This window comes from Crinia signifera, chromosome 6 (genome assembly GCF_055691185.1).
Source record: "Crinia signifera chromosome 6, ASM5569118v1, whole genome shotgun sequence".
Taxonomy (NCBI): domain Eukaryota; kingdom Metazoa; phylum Chordata; class Amphibia; order Anura; family Myobatrachidae; genus Crinia; species Crinia signifera.
Window position 1 is genome coordinate 263,435,106 of NC_139222.1, and position 20,407 is coordinate 263,455,512.

A 20,407-nucleotide genomic window follows, 5' to 3' on the forward strand; every position below is an offset into this window, starting at 1 on the left:
TCCCAAGGTGACACACAGACTGGGATGTTTAACCCACTCCACGCCTATTGCTGGCATTATGTTATTCTTCTAAGAGGGGAAAAAGCACATGAGGAGAGAGGGCCCTGCTCGTGAGTTTACATTTTAAAGCAGGGATGGGGAACCTTTGGCCATTCAACTGTTGTTGAACTACACATCCCATCATGCCCTGCAACAGTTTTGCTACTTGGACATGCCAAAACTGTTGCAGGGCATGCTGGGATGTGTAGTTCAACAACAGTTCTAAAGGATGAACCTTATTAGGTGAACCCATAGTCATGTGATGTAAGTAGGCATGGCCTGTTTAATCGGGTGTATATTAATGACTAATATGGGACAGTAAATAGTAAATGATGCTTTTCACAATTTACTAGGGGAAAAAATCCCAAAACTAAACATCAACAAGAAGAGTAAGTAAGTCAGTGCAGGAACAAGGATTCACACAGCTCTTAAGTGAAATGTTTGCTGAAGGGAAAATAAATACAGTGTGTGCAGAAATCTGATTTATACCACATCCTCAGGACACCCACTGATACATACTTGTGTGTTTTTGGCAACATCGGTTATACAAAACATGCCTAGGTAACCTTGCTCTGTCAAAACAATCTCCCATAGGGCAGGCACTGTACAATGTACTTAGCATGGAACAAAAGCAGACCAGCATCTTTATCTAATTAGTATGGGAACTCTCCCGGCACACACTTTCAGGCAGACCCATGACCCCATAACAACCCACAGAGTATGAGAGAAAAGGAGGGATCACATGTAGAGAGCCAGTATCGCCACCCAAGCAATGCATATGTGGTGGGGTGCAGTCTGTACATGGAGGGCTGGACAGGAAGCAGGACTCTCTCCGTATAGATCTGGTGCAGCATTGAACACTGTTCTGTACGATGCAATGTTCTATTCACTGTGTTACTGCAATCTCCTCAGATAGAGATTCTAGCCATAGATGTGGTCTTTCTGGAACATTTGCTGTAAGGCTCTGTTCCTGCACCAAAACGTAGTAGAAGGGACACTCATACCTCCCAACTATGAGAACGGACATGGAGGGACGCTGGAAGCACCCAAAATTTTGGTAGCGTGGGATTTGCCTCAGTTGGGGCATGATTAGACGCTGTGTGCTTGCTGACTCCCGACTGCAACCCCCCACTCCCCCCCCTGGGTGTGTTTAAAAAAAAATACTGACGTGGCCAGGCTTTTTTTTGGGGTGGGACTCTGACATCAGTAGGGGAGCCGACAGGTCAGCATGACCCGGGTAAAATGGAGGTGACATGGCCACCAGACGGAGACGTAGCCACGCCAGTGAAAAAAAAAATCCATAATTTATGTGGGATGCGGGCCGGGATCGTCATCGTACACACAGAGGAAGAGAGATGATAGACTGCCGCTGCAGCTGTCTCTCTCCCCAGCACAGCACATACCACTGAGCAGTGTGTGCTGAGCTGGGGAGAGAGGCTGAGCTGCGACGGTCATCTCCCACCCCACTGCCCGGCTCCCTGCAATGAGGGAGGGTGTTCTTTCTTTTTGGCTGGGCAGAGGATTTCTACCCGTAGGCAACTGCTTTATCTCGGATTAACGATACTTGCTGACAGGGGCGGCCTTAGGCATAGGCAAACTAGGCAATTGCCTAGGGCATTTGGAATGCCTAGGGGCATCAGCAGCTTCTGCTGATTAAAATGATATGCAGCATGCCTATATTCTGTGTGTGAGTTAGGCTGTATCTGCATATGAAATAGTGTATTCATGGAAATCACTGTAACATAGCATTCCGTATGCAGGTACAGCCACAGTCGCACACAAAATATAGGCATGCCGCATATCATTTTAATCATCGGAAGCTCCTTGTGTGATGCAACTGGCTAGGAGCTGCATGGCCTATTGAGGCAAGATGTATGAGGAAACATCTGTATCCAAGCAGAGGCAGAGGTCACAGTGTTAGCGGCTGTGCGAGTGCTGTCTGCGGGTGGGTTGGTTGTGCAATTGTGTTCGGCATATGTGTAAGGGGCATTATGTGTGTCATGTATAAATGCATTAATAATGTGCGACATATGTGTAACAGTAATTATGTGTTTCATGTGTATAAGGGCATTAATAATGTGCAACATATATGTAAGGGGCATTATGTGTGTCATTATGTGTATGAAGGGCATTAATAAAGGTTGGCATAATGTGTAAGGGGCATTATGGTTAAAAGGACATTAAAAATGTGTGTCATGTGTAAGGGGCATCACTGTGTGGTATTATCAGGGGTGCCGAGAGAAAGGGGTAGGGGGTACAAATTACCCAGGCCAAAGTCTGATGGGAGGGCCCAGTGGGGGCCCCGGCCCCCTCCCCTTATGTGACAGCAGCAGCTGCAGCTCTTCTCCTCTGCCCAGCACACACTGCTTTGTGCTGGGTTGCAGTGTGGCCATGGAGGTGGTTAAAATACAATATTTTCTCAGGATTTTTTTCTAAGGGTATAATGTGAATAATGTGAGGAGTAATGTACATAAGGTAAAGTGGTAACTACTGTGTGATGTAATGTGAATAAGGGACACCATTGCATGATATAATGTGAATAAAGTTGCACTACTGTGTGGCATAATTTGAATTGGGGGTAAAATTGTGTGGCCATGCCCCTTCCCAGCAAGAACACACCTCCGTTTGGGCCGCGCACTGAATATGTGCACTGTTTCTATTTAAAATATTGCGGGTAGGAGCACCAAAATGATGACTGCTATGATGAGGGTTGATTGTGCTGGGAAAGGGGAGCAGGGTCAGAGGCGGAACTAGTGGCGGTGCTAGGGGGCACCAGACAAAATCTTGCCTAGGGCGTCATTTAGGCTAGGGCCGGCTCTGCTTGCTGAGATAGGCCGACTATATGGAAATTATGAAAAAAAGTGACTTACGCTTTATTAGCAATAGAATGTTTCTAGTTTAAAATATAGAATATCTAATTTATTAATTAACAGTTATTTATAGAGTGCACACATATTACCCTACAAGAGAATACTCCCCTGTGCCCATCTTGTCCATCCTGTCCATCACCCAGTGGCGTAACTATAGCACCGCAGCCCCCGCGACCGCGGGGGGGGGGGGCGCTATGCATGTGCGGGCACCGGGGGGCTGCAGTGCTATAGTTACACCCCGCCGCACCAACCCCCGAAAACCCCCCCATCCCCAGTCTTTACCTGTGTTCAGTACGCGCTGGTCCCGGCTCCCTTCTTCTGCTATGAGGACCACCACAAAATGTCCGCCCCCATTTAGCAGACAGTTCTCTGAAACTGTCTGCTGTATAGGGGCGGACATTTTGTGGTGGTCCTCATAGCAGAAGAAGGGAGCCGGGACCAGCGCGTACTGAACCTAGGTAAGACTGCGGGGGTTTGCGGGGGTTGGTACGGCGGGCGGCGGGCGGAGAGGCGGGTAAGTGGCTGGGCGCCCTCCCTTTAACGGCGGGGGGGGGGGGGGGGGCGCCCAAAATGTAGTTACGCCGCTGCCATCACCAGTCCCAACGTCACAGCGGAGCACCCACGCAATGCATCGTAGGGACCGGGAACGCCTCTGAAGATGGATGCAGTGGATGCCGGTGGACCAAGTGAGTATGAAAAAATGGTATTTTATTTTTGGTGTTTTGGATATAAGGATAAGGGCTACTCAACCTGTATAAGAAATGTTCTTTTTGTGAGCGAACAGAATTTTAATATTTAAATATTTGGTACTTACAGTATGTAGTAGACGGGTGCCCAATTTGCATACAAACGATAATTTAGAAATATCACATCGCCATTTTAAGGGCCATGCGATGCAATTTGATGCAATGCGATTTTCCTATGTAATTTATTCAATGATTTTTTATCCCCGGGGGATCGCATTGCATGCGATTTTATAGGGTGTACGATGACATTATATTAGCTATACAATAATAGCATTGTATGACATACAATGAGGTTTTAGGCACCCCCCACTATCCACGCCACCCCGAACCGTGGCGAGCGCAGCGAGCCCCGCAAGGAACGGCGTAACGCGTCCTCCGACCTTTTCATACCCCCACTATCCACGTCGGCATGGAGTTGATTTTATATAGTGTGGCGAGCCACCGAGCCCGAAGCATGGCGAGCGCAGTGAGCCCCATGAAGGGATGCGGATTACTTTACATGTATTCCGCGTCCCCTCGCGGGGCTCGCTGCGCTTGCCACACTATATAAAATCAACTCCACGCGGACGTGGATAGTGGGGGTATGAAAAGATCGGAGGACGCATTTCGCCTGCGTTCGCCATGCTTCGGGGTAGCGTGGATAGTGGGGGGGTGCCTAAAACCTCATTGTATGTCATACAATGATATTATTGTATAGCTAATGTAATGGCATCGTACACCCTATAAAATCGCATGCGATTTTCCTACGCAGAATAGCCCACTAAGCAAATTGCTTAGTGGGCGCCCGTCTACTACATATGTACCAAATATTTTATTTGACGTAATTAGTTTAAGAGAACACTATGGATGAATTAAGAGCAGACAATTCCCGTGGAGGGTGGGAACGCTTACCATCATGAACAAATAGAACAACAGAAATAATATAGGACAGTGAGCAGGATTCCCAGAAATCCCATGGAATTTAACATTGCCAAAACTGTGAAATGATATAGATGTGGAAGATATCATAGACTGAAAAGAATAGATAGCTTTAAGGTTAACAGAGATAGCACTGAGGACATAATAATAATAATACTGCTTGTCATCATTAGGGTGAAATGTATAATAAACATTTATTGGCCGTGACAATGCAATACACGATTGCAAGAACTCTTTATGCCTCAGTTCATTCATGTCAATTGCACAAGAGTGTTTAATTTCCTACATATGTATTATCTTCAATGTCATCACAGGGTGTACTAATATCGGTTGGATTATTTAGTGCAATAAAGATGATTTTACTATTCATTGTAATCATTTTGAAAATTGCTATAAAAAAAACGGGATGATATTTAATAGCACCTAAAGGTAAAGAGTTCCAGTGTCTCCCCCATGACATCACTATGAAGGCTGCTAGTGTGCCTTTAACATGACATCACAATGAATGGTGCTAGAGTGTCTTCACCATGACATCACAATGAGTGGTGCTAGAGTGTTTTTTTTACCATGACATCACTATTGGGCAGATGTATCAAGCTTCAAAAAGAGATACAATGGAGAGTGATAAACATCCAGCCAATCAGCTCATAACTGCCATGTTACAGACTGGGTTTGAATATTACAGGAATGAGCTGGTTGTTTATCACTCTCAATTCTATCACTTTTGAAGTTTGATACATCTGGCCCTTTAAGTGGTGCTAGAGTGTCTCTGCAGTGACGTAACTATACATTTTGGTGCCCTGTGCAAGAAAAGAAAGTGGTTAAAATGGGATTAGAGATTCAGAAAGTTTGAGAGATTTGGTGAGAGAATTGGGAGATTTGGTGAGAAATCTCCAGTTTTTTTTAAAAGCGGCAATCATTTGCACATTTACAAAATCAAACTTGTTTAGCAGTGTAAATGATTGCCGCTTTAAAAAACTGGAGAATTCTTACAAAATCTCTCATCCTATTAAATCTCACCCATTGCACGTCTAAGGTGTGCTTAAGAAATTTAGGGGCATGGCAGTGGCCAACTCACATTACAACACACAATAATTTATGTTATTCACATTACACCACACAGTAGTGTATGTTATTCACATTACACCACAGTAGTGCCACTTGCATACATTGCACAAGGTAGAGCCCTTCTACACATTGCGGCAGGAACAGTCCCTAGGCATTTTGTGCCAGGTAGAGCCCCTTAGACACACTGTGCCAGGTAGAGCCCCTTTTAAAAAACAATGGAAGGTAGAGCCTCTTAGAAAAACTGCACCAGGTATAGCCCCTTAGACACACTGTGTCAGATAGAGCACCTTAGACACACTGAACCTGATAGAACTCCTTACAAACACTACAGTAGGTAATGCCTGTTATACATATTATGCTAGGTAGGGCACCTGATACACACATTATGCCAGGTAGGGCCCCTATTAGACATTTTGCCAGGCAGAGTTGCCATTAGATGTTATGCCAGGCAGATCCCTGTTAGAAGTTATGTCAGGCAGAGCCCCCACTACACATTATGCCAGGCAGAGCCCACGTTACACCAGGCAGAAACCCCATTATGCCAGAAAGAGCCCCTTATACATATTATGACAGCCAGAGGCCCCGTTACACACATTACGACAGACAGAGCCCCCTTTAGATGTTACTTCCGGCAAAGCCCCTGCTACATATTACACCTGGCAGAGTCCTCGTTAGACGTTACATCAGGCAGAGTCCTTCATAGACCTTATGCCCGACAGAGTACCTGTTAGATGTTACACCAGGCGGAGCACCCATTTTACACTATGACAGATGGAGCCTCCATTACGCTAGGCAGAGCCCCTGTTGCTTGCTTCACCATTTATAGCCTCCATTACACCAGGTAGAGCCCCCGTTACTTGTTAGGCCATGTAGAGCCATTATTACACCAGGTAAAGCCCCATTACACCTTTTACTCCAGGTAGAGAGGGCGAGGAAGAGAGAGGGGGAGCATTTATTACCTGAATCCAACAGCTCCAAAGGCTCTGATGGGGGCAGGCCCTCCTCTGCATTAAGCCCTGCCCCCTAAATTGCAGGGGGAGAACAGGGGAGTGGAGGCTCTGTTATGGTAATGCAGCAGCAATGATCCCCCCATGGCTCTGCACTGTGTTCAAGGCACTACTCACATATACGGCTAGTTATGGCCCTGTGTCTCTGCACGACTTCACCGTGAGTGGTGCAAGAGTCTCCCTTATGACATCACAACGAGTGGTGCTGGAGCATCTTCCCCATGACATCACCATGAGTGGTACTAGAGTGTTTTCCAAATTACACCTACATGAGTTGTACTAAAGTCTCTTTCCCATGAAATCACCATGAGTGGTGCTAGAGTGCCTCCCCATGACATCCCCATGTGTGGTGCTCGAGAATCTCCCCATGACTTCACCATGAGTTGTGCTTGAGTGTCTCCCCCATGCCATCACCATGAGTAGTGCTAGGGTATTTTTCCCATGACATCACCACGAATGGTACTAGAGTGTCTCCCCCATGACATCACCTGATAACAGTTGCTAACTCTACAATGTCAAGATAGACAGTGAATAGGTCTACCCCAAAAGTTTGACATACAATAGGTTGATAGGGTCAAAAGGTCATCCAGGTCAAAGGGTCGACATGAAAAAAGGTCGACATGCAATAGGTTGACTGGGTCAACAGCTCGACAGGGTCAAAAGAGGACACATGACAAGGTCGACATGAGTTTTTCATGATTTTCCTTTTAAAGTATGCGTTACACTAAATGGTGGTCCATGCCAACAGTTGTTGGCATTGACACCAAAAAATTTGAAAAACTCATGTCAACCTTTTTATGTGTCTACCTTTGTCATGTCAACCTTTTGACCCTGGTCAACTATTGCATGTCGACCTTTTGGGGTTGACACATTGACTGTCTATCTAGACACTATCTAATAATCTATCACCATACTCTGGATTTATAAAGCTACTGCTAATCTCTATATAGTGCTAATCACTATAATTAATAATAATAATAATAATAATAATAATAATAATAATAATAATGGATATCAGGCTGCTATAGATTGTAACATTTTGCAGCAGTGTTCATAAATGTGCTTTAATGTTTAACTCTTAATGATAAATCTACCAAGCCATGAAGAACGTGGCATATCCATAAACTATGAGCGAGGTTCTATATACTATTATATAATAGATGACAATGCTTTCATTCTTGTTACAAGTATTGTGGCACATTGGAAAACCTCCCTGATAAAGAGGTCTATTAAGACCGAACATGCTTGTACATCTAAGCTGTACCCTGTAGCACAGTGTGACACTCTAACAACAGAGAGGAAGATTAAATGATGTGGATACTAGGATGCAGATACTGATGTACGACAAGGGACACAACTGTGCTGTCATTGGCAATCAATAAAGGACTCCTAATCAGGAACTGTGCTGTAATGATTGACAAATGACAGTCATACGGCCATTCAAAGTAGGGCTCTTTGGCTTAATACAGATAATGGAAATAGTGAAAGATAACATAACACATGAAAAGGTATGTTATTACCTAGGAGGACCACAAAGATGGTGGTAACCCCTCTAGGTCCTTCAGCCAATTTACGATCAGTAAATGGGGAATATCATGAAAATACTCCCCATTAAACCATCAAGCCCTATATTTACACAGACCATAGTCCCAGTCCTACAAACACCTTGCTGGATTGGGTATGGTATAATTTACCAATTGTTGGGATTCCGGCGGTCGCTTCTCCGACATCGGAATCCCTACTGTCAGGAGCCTGACAGGGGGATGAGCTCATTGAAATCACTTGCGGTCTCGGTGGCAATCTATGCTCCCCACTATTCTATTCTCTCTCTATGGAAGTCGTGGACCCCCACAAGGGAAAATAGCCTGCGTAAGTTGGGATTCCAACTGCCAAGCTTCTGACAGTTGGGATTCTGGTGTCAGAGAAACAGTAATCGGAATCCTGACTGTCGGTGAGTCATCCAGCACCCACTGGATTCTCTTGGTGACATCCACAAAATTGCTAAGCTATGATTCTATTTCCATTTGAAAACTGGGAGTGTCATGAAACTAATGGTAAAGGTGAGGGAGCATCAACTGGCCATTATGCATAGTGTAGTCCCGCATTGTGTTACCCACACATTATTATCGTTCATAGTCTCATGAAGCAACTAGGTGAAGATTTTTCATTCACAAAACAATACCATCACACCCTGACACGTTGCATCACTAAAATATGTTATACACTTCTTTGGCATCTAAATATTTATATACTATAGCTTTATATACTATAGCACTAGTGCATTTCTTATACCGCTTTAAGACCACAAATGCAGGGTCGCACCAGGACTTTGAAACAGTTCAGTCCCCGAACCTGCATTTTGGTCCGTGCATAACGCTTCAGCGAACCGGCAATATTATTGAGTGGTAGAATATCATCCGAGGTGGGAAAGGAGGCAGCGCTTAGAGCTGGCGCTGCTCAAAGCACTGCCTCCTCCATTGGCGTGAACTGGAAACGGGTCGCTCGACCCGATTAACCCATGCACACCGCAAAGCAACATGGCAACGAACCTCTAAGAACCCTTCTTTTTTACCGGTCCATATTGCCGGTTTGTGGGACCCGGTAACCCCTTTCACATTGCACCAATTACCGGGTCCAGCAAGAAACCGGCATGAACACAGTAATTAGGTGCGATGTGAAAGGGGTATTATTTCCCATCTGTCCCGAGGTTGGAGGATACAACCAAGGGAACTGGAAGGAACAAGATTTGAGCAGATAAGAACATATTTGCTAATTTTTTGTACGCATGGAGCGAACCAGAGCACTGGTCACAATCAAGGTTTAATTAATTTAATTTACTAATGTATTAATGTATTTATTATCATTCACTTATTTGACCAATAGGACATATACAGTATACACCTAATACACTTTTAAGGGTAAAGTTACTAAAGCAAAGAGGTGATGTTGCTCAGGGCAACCAATCAGATTCTGCCTATCATTTTCTAGGATGCAATAGAGAAGACAGACAGAGGGGGTGATTCTGTAAGGGTTGGTACAACGTCGCCCCTCCATACGCCAACCCCCCGCCTCCGAATCCCCTCGGTGCCATGCAAGTGGATGTGTTCGCTTATACCACCCCTCGCATGCAGCCGCTAGCAGAAATCATTCGATGGGTGCCGACCATCGAATGATTTTTCCTTCCTTTAGTCTTAACTGACTTCTGTTTCCTTTCGGTGTCTGCCGAAGAGGGGACGGACATCGGGCCCGTGGGATCGCCCAATGTTTTCATGGGGACGCTCATAAAATGTTGGGTGTTCCCATGGGCCAGCCCCTTTTCCCACCGCCGTTCTCCCTCAGCCCTCCCTCCCCGCAATGAACGGCCCAGCGAGTGTGTAACTCTGCACATGCGCAAATACGTGCTTGACCCCCCCACCATCAGAGCGGGGCCAAATTAGCCCGTTTCTGATCGGGGGTTGAATAACCCCTAGAATCTGATTGGTTTGCTTCGGGCAACATCAACTTTTTTTTATTTTTTTGAAGTTTTAGAAAATGTTGTAGTACAGGAACTGTTCAAATAATGACCCTGAAATACTGTAACACTGGTTGGTTGGGAGTACAGGAGTTTAAATGTTCCAACGGTCTTCCTGTAAAATAAAACTGGCCGGTCGGGAGTTGGAACCTGAGCTCTCAACCAAACTTACATCTGATATTTCCTCCTCATTCTTTAATTGCTAAAATCCAATATTGTTTAATTGTAAGTGGGCTTCCTCATCGCTTCCTTGCCGCCCCCACCAGGAGTTGACAGCCATCCAAGCGGCCCTAGCTCAAGGCTGGACCCGCCGCAGATACATGTACACATCTGGCAGATTGAAATATCCTATAACAATTACCTCATTCTTCATTGCCATCTTACTGACTTCCTCTATTAACACCCTGTCCAATACTTCTCATCCTGGAGGGCTGTGATTTAACGTTTTCATATTTACTCCAAAGCTAATAGCGGTCCCGCTGCAATTCTGTTTAGGACGCTTTGCGAGGCTGAACCGCCCCCTATATTTTATGTTATGGGATACTTATTATTATTATACCGCAGTAAATATTGCATGTCCCGCAGTATTCAAACAACGCCGGCATCATTTGTTGTTTTTAAAAATAATCTCTATTACTATTGCATGTTGGGAGATGTGTGGAAAGGGATATCCAATACACATATAATCCGAGGGTTAGCAAAATTGTCCCATAAATCACGAGCTGGGACTGTACATGTGTTCTGCGTTTAGGCTTTCCAGGAATGATTGTCTATCTGCAATGTACAAATGACAGAGTATTAAGAGTATGTTCCTTTATGAAAACAACATGTGACCGAAATTTCAAACTAGACACTAACTGAAGGGTTAATTTACGGAGATGGGAGTTAGATTTAACACGGGATGTTGCTGTGGACAACCAATCAGAAACAACTTCTTATTTATTTATTTAGCACCTTTTAGAATATTTTAGATAGAATCTGATTGGTTGGGGTATGTTATAACTCACCACAGTCAGTATTCTGACGGTCTTTTCTCCAACATCGGAATCCCATTGAAGTCCCTTGCAGGCTTGCTGCGTAATCGGTGTCAAGCTGAGCTTGCCATCTATTCTTTTCTCCCTCCACGAGGGAAAATAGTTAATTTCCAGATGGGGCTTGGCCCATCTTTGCAGGGCTGGTGTTTCTAACGCCAGCCCCGCCATCCCGCCATTCCCGCCAGGGGGCACGCGCGTGCACGAGACGCTCGTGCGCCCCTGGGAATGGAGCCTGCCTCCGGTCCACGCCGCCTCCCCCGCCGTCGCCGCAGGTGCCTTTCGCCGCCCCGAGCACCCCCCTAACCCTGCCCGTTTTCCTGAAGCGGAGACGGGCAGGGACACGCAGCATCCCCGCCAAGAGACTGGGACGCGCGTGCGTGTGGGACGCACGCGTGTCGCAGTTCAGTGTAGCCCCTGCCGCCGGCGCTCACCAGTGGGGAGGGTCTGGCGAGCCCCGGCCAAGGATGGCAGGGGCTACATCTGTAAGTCAGGATCCCAACTATTGGGATTCCGATGTTGAAGAAACGACTGTCAGAATCCCGACTGTCGGTGAGTAATCCGCACCGGATTGGTTGGCCATAGCAACATCTCGTCTGAAATAGAACTGCCATCATTAGTATATTTACCCCATAGGAGCAAATATACTCAAGCTTCTAAAAATGAAAAGACGAGATGTTGCACATAGCAACCAATCAGATATGGGCAACACCCCATCTTTAATTAAACTTCCATCTTAGTAAATTTACCCCCAAGTGTTGGATGGAGGAAGCATTGTGATATAATGGGTGGGGTATGACGCTTAGACAGTTGGGATTCCGACGGTCATTAGTCCAGTATCGGAATCCTGACCGCCGGTACTCCCCCTAAATGGCTGATTACCACCACCAGAGGCAGACTTCCTAGCAATCAATAAAAGAAGTTTTAGGATGTCATCGCCGGACAATGTCACAGGCACGCATTGTGGCCCAGGTGCATTCACAGTCTACTGTTAACCATACGGGATGCAGTTAAAATCCCGGCGGTCGGGATCCCGGCGTTCAGAATCCCGACGCCGGAATCCCGACCGCCGAAATCCCGACACATTCTCCCTCCGTGGGTGTCCACGACACCCCTGGAGGGAGAATAAATTAGTGTGCCGAGCGTAGCAAGGCACCGGGCCCGCTGCGTGGCGAGCGCAGCGAGCCCGCAAGGGGGGGGGGGGGATCCACGTCCCCCCCTTGACGGGATTTCGGCTGTCGGGATTCCGGCGTCGGGATTCTGAACGCCGGGATCCCGACTGCCGGGATTCAGTACTGAATCCAACCATACAATGTGCAATTTCGCACAGCAGCGATCAGCTCTGAATTAGCCCCTTGTTTGCTCACACCTCTGAACCAGGCCCTTTATACTTTTAACGGTGCAGGCTAAGATCCCTATTAAACTTGTATTCTTGAACACGACTTTCTCACAATACTGTAAAATAAAGGTTCGGTGAAACTGAAGCTGCGTCGCTTTCTCTCCTCCTAATTTCTTACTTTTCTGTGTTTGTCTTGGCAGTTTTGGATGTGTGGGAAAGTGTAAAATTTAAGTGATTGGGAAATCGAAATAGCTCTTAACTTAGAAAAAAAACAAAAACGGAAACTCGGCGGGGTTAGAGAAAGGGCGAGAGCTTTAATTTCACACATTTACTTCATTTTTTTTTATTTGGGGAGAAAGGAGTTTTAGACAAAATGTAATTAAACAAGTAAATCTCACTTGATCTGACCATTTTCAAGTGACACCTCAAACTGGCCTTACGGGTCCGTGGAGATCCAACATGGCTGTCATCTATACTTTGCATACACTTGGGCAGGACGTCGTTCGCAGTGATGGATCTTATTGCGTGGCCATCACTGAATCCGCTATATCTGATGGCTACTACTGTTTATAAAGACAACATAATTCAGACTTTGCAGCTTTGCAGGGCTTATTTTTCCAAGGCAGAAAGAGAAGAGGAAAATATTTTGCGCTCTTAACAGTGTGGGTTATAAGAGATTAGTGACGGCAGTAAAATGTGCTGAGTTTTACAGGATGAATGGCAAAGTGCAGTGGATGACGTGCGATTAAACAACAATCCCAGAATGTAGTAATGGCTAGATTTTTTCCGTGCATTGCCCCATGCAAAAAAAAAAAGGGGTTGGGATCATTTGGTCTACAGCATGTTGGTCGGCAGTCATTAGGTCGACAATATTAGGTCGACATGGGAAAAGGTCGACATGGGTCTAGGTCGACATGGGAAAAGGACGACATGGTTCTAGGTCGAAAGGTCATTAGTTCGACAGGTCATTCGTTCGACGGGTCATTCGTTCGACAATGTCTAGGTCGACAGTCAAAAGGTCGACATGGGGTTTTTCTCTGGACCAAATGTAATAGGCTATGAGAATAAGAAAGTGAGAGATTTTGGGAGAGTATTCCCCTTTTTTTTTTAAAGCGGAAATCATATACACTGAAAAAAACAGGTTGATTTTGCCATGTAATTGATTGCTGCTTTAAAAAAAGGGGGGAAAACTGACCCAAAATCTCTTCACAGCTCCCCCTCTCCATATCCAGCTAGTTTGAAACAGTTCAGTGTCTCTGCAAAAATTGCTTTCACTTTCTGAGTAATTTGGTCCTTTGAGTGGCCTCTAGTAGTCAGCGGCTTTTATATATATATATATATATATATATATATATATATATATATATATATATATATATATATAGATAGATAGATAGATAGATAAAGAGAGAGAGAGAGAGAGAGAGAGAGAGAGAGAGAGAGCAACATGGTTTGTTACAGACACAAAATTACTTGCTTTTTTGCTATAGGCCCCAAAGGTTGGAATATACAAAAACATTTAACGGGTTCTACTATTGTCCTGATTTTTCCCCATATCATAGACCCGTAAGTACTGCCTTGCTTACTGTCCTGTATTCGGCTTCCAAGTCATTACTGGGAGGGAACCAGGGCAAATAGTCCTTTCGCCACTGGAACACAATGAATGTTTTTATTGAAAAAATATTGCAACTATATACATAAAACACATTTACATAATAATAATAATTATTATAATAATAATAATAATAAAGGAAATAGTTACAGTATATATTCATAGCCAAACAAAACAATATATATATATTTAATTTAACTCATACATTATTTATTTATTATTATTATTATTATTATTATTATTATTATTATTATTACATACCGTATTATCATACAAAAAACAAAACCCTATCTGTGAGTTTGCGTCCCTATGCCATATTCCCCATTGCCTGTTCAACTTTTTACTAACCCCATCACTTCCTCCTCTGAGCCTATACTTTCATACTTTCAACCCATTCTTTCTGCCTCCATGCATGCATCCCCCATTCCTGCTCATTCTCTCACCTATTCATCCCCATACATCCTTCTCTTATACCAGAACAAACCAACATTAATGGAGAAATTAACAGAGGATACTTACAGCCCATGGGACATACACAAACCATCTCCATCAAAAACATATTAACAAAACTTAGACATCAGAATGAAAAGTGAAAATATAGTTAGTCCCTGAGCCTGGCGAAGTCAACCGCCACTTACTAAGTCGACACAACGGGACCAGTCATTAGCACCTAACCTCTCCTTCTCCAAATCCATCATCCGTCTCATCTCATGCAGCATTAAGCCCACCACCTTTGTGCAGGGAAGGACTTTACAACTCAGCGAAACTTGACACCGTGCACCCGCACGTGATATCTAACTGCTAGGCCGACTAAGAAAATAGTGCTTCCGTTCCGGGTAACTCAGCCCCAAAAGGCAAGCGATACCCAAGGCTCTTGATACAGTTTTGTACAAGTCTAGAATAAAGGGATACTGCAGAAAGAAGTGGTCCATGGTCTCATCCTCTCCTAGACACTCCTCACGTGGACATGATCATTGAGACTTCTAAACTTCAGGTTCCCTCTAACATAGAGCGCCCATTGAAAGGAGAGCATTGGAACTAGATGCTAGAGATAGCAATGCTAACCAGTGAGACACTGGACTGTGGTGCATTAAAAGCTCAGGTATAGACTTTAGGTCGGTGCCATGTCTTTTGGAATGCCAAAAGGTCTCCAGACAAAAAAAAAATGTGAATTTAAGGATTCATGGACATTAAATTATTAGCAGTTTTCTTGCATAACCCCTCCTATAGGGAATGATGACTTCCTTCTTTAGCCTTCAGTTATCACTTGGGAAGCTAACCCGACTATTATTATGATATTTTTGCTTTCTCCAACTCCCCATTCCCCCTCTTGGACCAGCACCTGCTCTCCTTTAGCTTATCTCTCTCTGCCCTAACATCTCTAAGGCTACCAATGCTAAGCGTAACATAGAGACAGTTGACACCACCTCCCTGTTCGACTCACTTCTCTCTCTTACTCTCTCTCTCTCTCTCTTGCCATGAACAAGCCACTATCCTATGCAATTCACCCCTTACCTCTGCTCTTAATTCTGTTGCTCCACCAACCACTAGTCACCCTCGCATGTCAACACCTCAACCCTGACACACCAAATGCACCAGATATCTGTCAAAATGCTCATGTACTGCTGAGCGACAGTGGAGGAAATCACGCTCTAAGGCAGACTTCCTCCACTTCAAACATGCTCTCATCCTTCAGTACTTCCCTTTCCCTCTCTAAACAGTCATAGAGTCAAGAACCTCATCTCCTCCCAGTTTCAAAATCCCCATCACCTCTTTGTAACTGTCAACTCCTTCCTCTGCCCACCACCACTTCTCCTCTCACTCGCTGCTCTTGACTTTTCGACTTACTTTATATCCAAAAATGACTCTATGCGTCATCACCTCACATCCTATCAATGCATTGTCAACCAGCCGCCTCCTCTCCCTTATCACCCCTCACAATCCCTCTTACCTGCTCTGTATCTTTCACCTATTTATCTGGAGAGAAAGTCATGGCCCTCTACAGGTGAGGGCAGCCAGCTTTGTGAGGCAGAGGGGCAGGGCCGCCATTAGGAGTTGAAAGTGGCTGGGTGGGGGGAGCTATGGAGAAACGTCCTATTTGGGGGCATGGACGGTGCAATCGCTTCATCGTGGCCATGCACCCTGCCCTGCAATGCCGGTATTTCACATGCCGGGCTAAAATGAAGTAATTCGCATTATTTGGTCCTACGGACCCCCAGCATTCCGGGACACTTGCCTCCCTTTCCAGGGGCCGGGAGGGGGACCCGATTTCCGAGATCCTCCCAGCCATTCCGGGATGGTAGGCAACTACTGTAACTGGGCACTGCAGATCCCTTGTGGCACCATATAAATAAATTATGATAATAAATGCTCTGAAACATCACTTTAATAAATACGGCCCTAAGACTTTTAAAACTGATACAAGAAGGACTCACAGAGACTCGAATGAATAAATAAAAAATAGAAAAGCATTCAATAGAAAAGGCAAGTCCAATAATTAACCCAGCGCTAATTGAACCAGTGCTGTGTACATTGAATATATTCCGACATTATTTGCTTATCCCAGCGTGCGTACCCTGAGACCATGACGAGACGCTCCTATTAGAGTCTCACTTTCTAAATTGACCTTTTTCATATAAAAAGCTTTTTTTTAAGTTATTGGCTTGTACATCCTGCCGCTTATGGCTGTGTTTGCCAGGCTGTGGTTTCCTTTCATGAACAGATAGTGCAGTGTCAACAGAAATGCTACAGTGACATTTCTCTCCCTCTCTCAATTACATGTAGGCTTTTCACTGCCAGCGCAAAATACATATTGTGCTCCTGCAAGATTCATTGTACTGAGGTCAGCTGGAACTTATTGTCCCTGCTGCTTTGGAACAAGACAAAACTGACATCTGTAAGATTTGCTGTTAAATAATACAAAGCAGGGCATGTACGGCGTAATACAGAGTAATAAAGAAAGGGAAAGAAAATGCTATATTAGTGGGGGGTTTGGAACAGAGTACAAGGAATGATATCGACTCCACACCATGTTGGGCTTGATCTGCGGGCCCGGGCCACCGGCGTAAATCAGATTTACTTTCTTTTCCTGACGAATGGATACAGCACCCGATATGTCTCCAAATAATGATGTTATTAGGAATAAGTGGCACATTCATATTGAGGCCCAAATGTCACCATTCATGTCATGTTGGTATTGAAAATACAATAAATATACATTATTGAATATTCTCTATTCTGTATACTGTAATACATAGATGTAGCCACTACATATAGATGTAGCCACATACCCAAACTTTTTCTCTCCTGTACCCCCTGATTAGTTTTTTTCATTTAGTAGTACCCCCTATCGTCAATTTTAAATATCCACAGTACGTCCGAGTTGAGTGGAAGTGAGCGGAATGCGTGTCCTTATATTAAGGAGTAGCAGAGGAGTAGTGTGCGGTCAGGAATCAGGTCCCTCTGTGTCTGGCCGCTGGCTGCGTTCCGTGGGGTTCCCGCTAGGATTAATTCCGCTGCTTCCTTCACCTGTGTCAGGTGAGGCAGATGGTGGCTGATGTCTGAGGAAAGTGCTGGTAGCTCCCAGTGGATTGCTGGTCAGGCAAAAGCACAGGGAGATGCTGATGATTCTGCAGATGGAACCAGAAGTGACACAGCGTGATTTGTATGCGAGCCTTCTTCTATTTCCGCCTTTACCAATATTATTTTCTAGTACCCCCAACCGGTCTGCACCGTACCCCGAGGGGAACAAATACCCCAGGTTGGGAACCGCTGATTTATTGCATGGAGTGCTTCCGGATATTCATTTCTGCGTTATTCTGCTTTGCTGCTTGTATAAATTTATGAGTAGTGCTGCTTGCATTGCTGTATATATATTATATACTGTATTTATGCACACACACACACACACACACACCTTCCAACCTTCAAAATGCTGCCGGCGGGACCTTTGTGCGCACCGCAGATGCTCGCCTGAAATTTGGGGGAGTGGCCTAGCAGCAAGGGGCATGGCCTTCAAATTGCATCACTCCCGCGAGGCCATGCCCCCGTTTTGCCGCTGTGGGGGCATGACCAGCAGCTCTGTGAGATTCTAGCCATGCTCCCAGCCCCTCTGCCTGCGAGAATAGACGCTGAGCGCATGCGTACAGAGTCTATTCACCACGGCTCAGCGGGTTGCAGGGGGGACTCCCAGTTGCACCTAACAGCCCCCCCGCTGCGGGACACTGCTAGCCCCGGTCGGGATGTGGGAACATCCCCAAAGAAACGGGACGTTCCCACAGAAAGTTTGATTGACATGAAGTTGGTGTCAGGGAACCATTTTCATAGAGGGTGTGTGACATCAGCTCCGGCCTCCATCAGCCTGGTTCTATCACACTGGCAGAGTAGGTTCTGGGTTACGCACAGACTGCGCACAGTTGTACAATCATTGGATGGTGAGTGAGTTGCGAATGGATTTTCACAAGCCATTGACAGCATTGTAGGGAGCGGGACTTCACTCTGGAGGGATGGCGGCTATCTGATCACAGGACGCCTCAATTTTGCACAGCAGCGGATCAGGTCTGAGAACCACCATTGATAGTTCTAATTACTACTCCAATGAATATGCAGATAACAAGCCAAGAAGTGTCAGCCTGCAGAGCTGTGTGGCAATGTGCCCTCTAAACCAAGGGTCATTTTATACATCTGTCTATTGTTTCAGCATTTTGGTTATAATCAGTGGAGGCCCCAGAGTTGGGCTGCAGCCAAGTTCAAAATTCAAATAGGGGGACCGCACCAACTGTCATTCCAAACTGACCCACTGGCAGTTGGTATTTCTCCCCTGTTTGAATATTGAACTGTGCTGGTTATTATGGGCCAGATGAACTAAGCTTCAAAAGTGATACAATGGAGAGTTATAAACATCCAACCAATCAGCTCCTGCCTGACATTTTTCAAACACAGTCTGTGACATGGCAGGTAGGAGCTGATTGGCTGGCTGTTTAGCACTCTCCATTTTATCACTTTTGAAGATTAGTGCATCTGGCTCAATGTCTGTCATCACCTATAAGTATCCATCTTTATCTTCCTTACAGTCCAGTAGCAGAAATTTGGGACTATACGTTATAGGATCTTTATACTAAATGTGGAGGCAATTCATGTTTACTTCATATCATGTATGTTGCTAAAATGCAGCTTCACCTCCCCCAAGACTGCGAGAGAATAGGATCTGCGACAGGCGCTGGAAGGCTGTGCATAAATCCATCTGTCTCTTGCTGTGAACCCAGAGATCTTGGTGTGGTGCCAATCTCATCTCTCTGTGCCCCAGGTACCAAATGACACTGGAAACTCTTTTTGGCAGAGATTTATGTAGGATCATTTATCAAGGGGAAGACAAGCAGCCCCTGTCTCGCGCACTGCGTAAGTTCACAGAGCAGCTGTACCGGAGAATGTGTGATACCTGCATCAGGTGAGTTTTGTAGGGAAGAATCGGATCGTGCGCAGGGAGATTCTAAGAAAGATGAATTGGTGAAGCATTCGCAAATGCGAGAAAACGAGGCTTTATTATCATATTATACAGTGTGTAGAGCACTACCAATGCTAGAAATAAATAAAATAATAATGTATTGTATAAGGGGGCCGATTCAGACTTTGAGGCTGAATTTGGCTTCGTCCTTCGTGGTCAGAGTTTGTGCAAACCCCTGTAGCAAATGGCTTTCGTGAGTTTCACACCCGCCCAGCCATTCGCTCCATAGTGGGAGGGAAGGGTGCGGGCAGGGGGCTGGAGCAGGGAACGGCCAGCGTGTTATGGGCATTCCCGTAAAAACACTGAGCATTTCCCATGCAGATGTGGCGATGCCTGCTTGGGACAGGCGGCTGACGCCACATAACTTCGGACAGCGCGTGCTAGAAAAGTCAGGTCAGGCTGATTTTTCTTAGCAAAAGCAGGAGAAATCAATGGTGAGCAACCGATGGTTGGCTACTAAACCATCGTTGGCCGATAACCAACCCTAGTAGGTAATAATTCATGAAATAGATCATGAAATGTTTTATTTCCTACAGAACATTCACAAAGCTTTGCTGCTAAAAATCTGCTTGGGCCTGACTAAGAGAGTTGGATGCTATGCCGTTGTCTGCGCAGTTGGCCGATGGTGATTGGCCGTCAGTTAAAAATAGGTACACCAACTGCCACCCCAAACACTGCAAATCATCGCCGTCCAGGACTCATTGACAGTTGGTGTGGCTCCCCTATTTGAAGTGTGGCTTGCACTGCAGTCCCACCTCTGGAT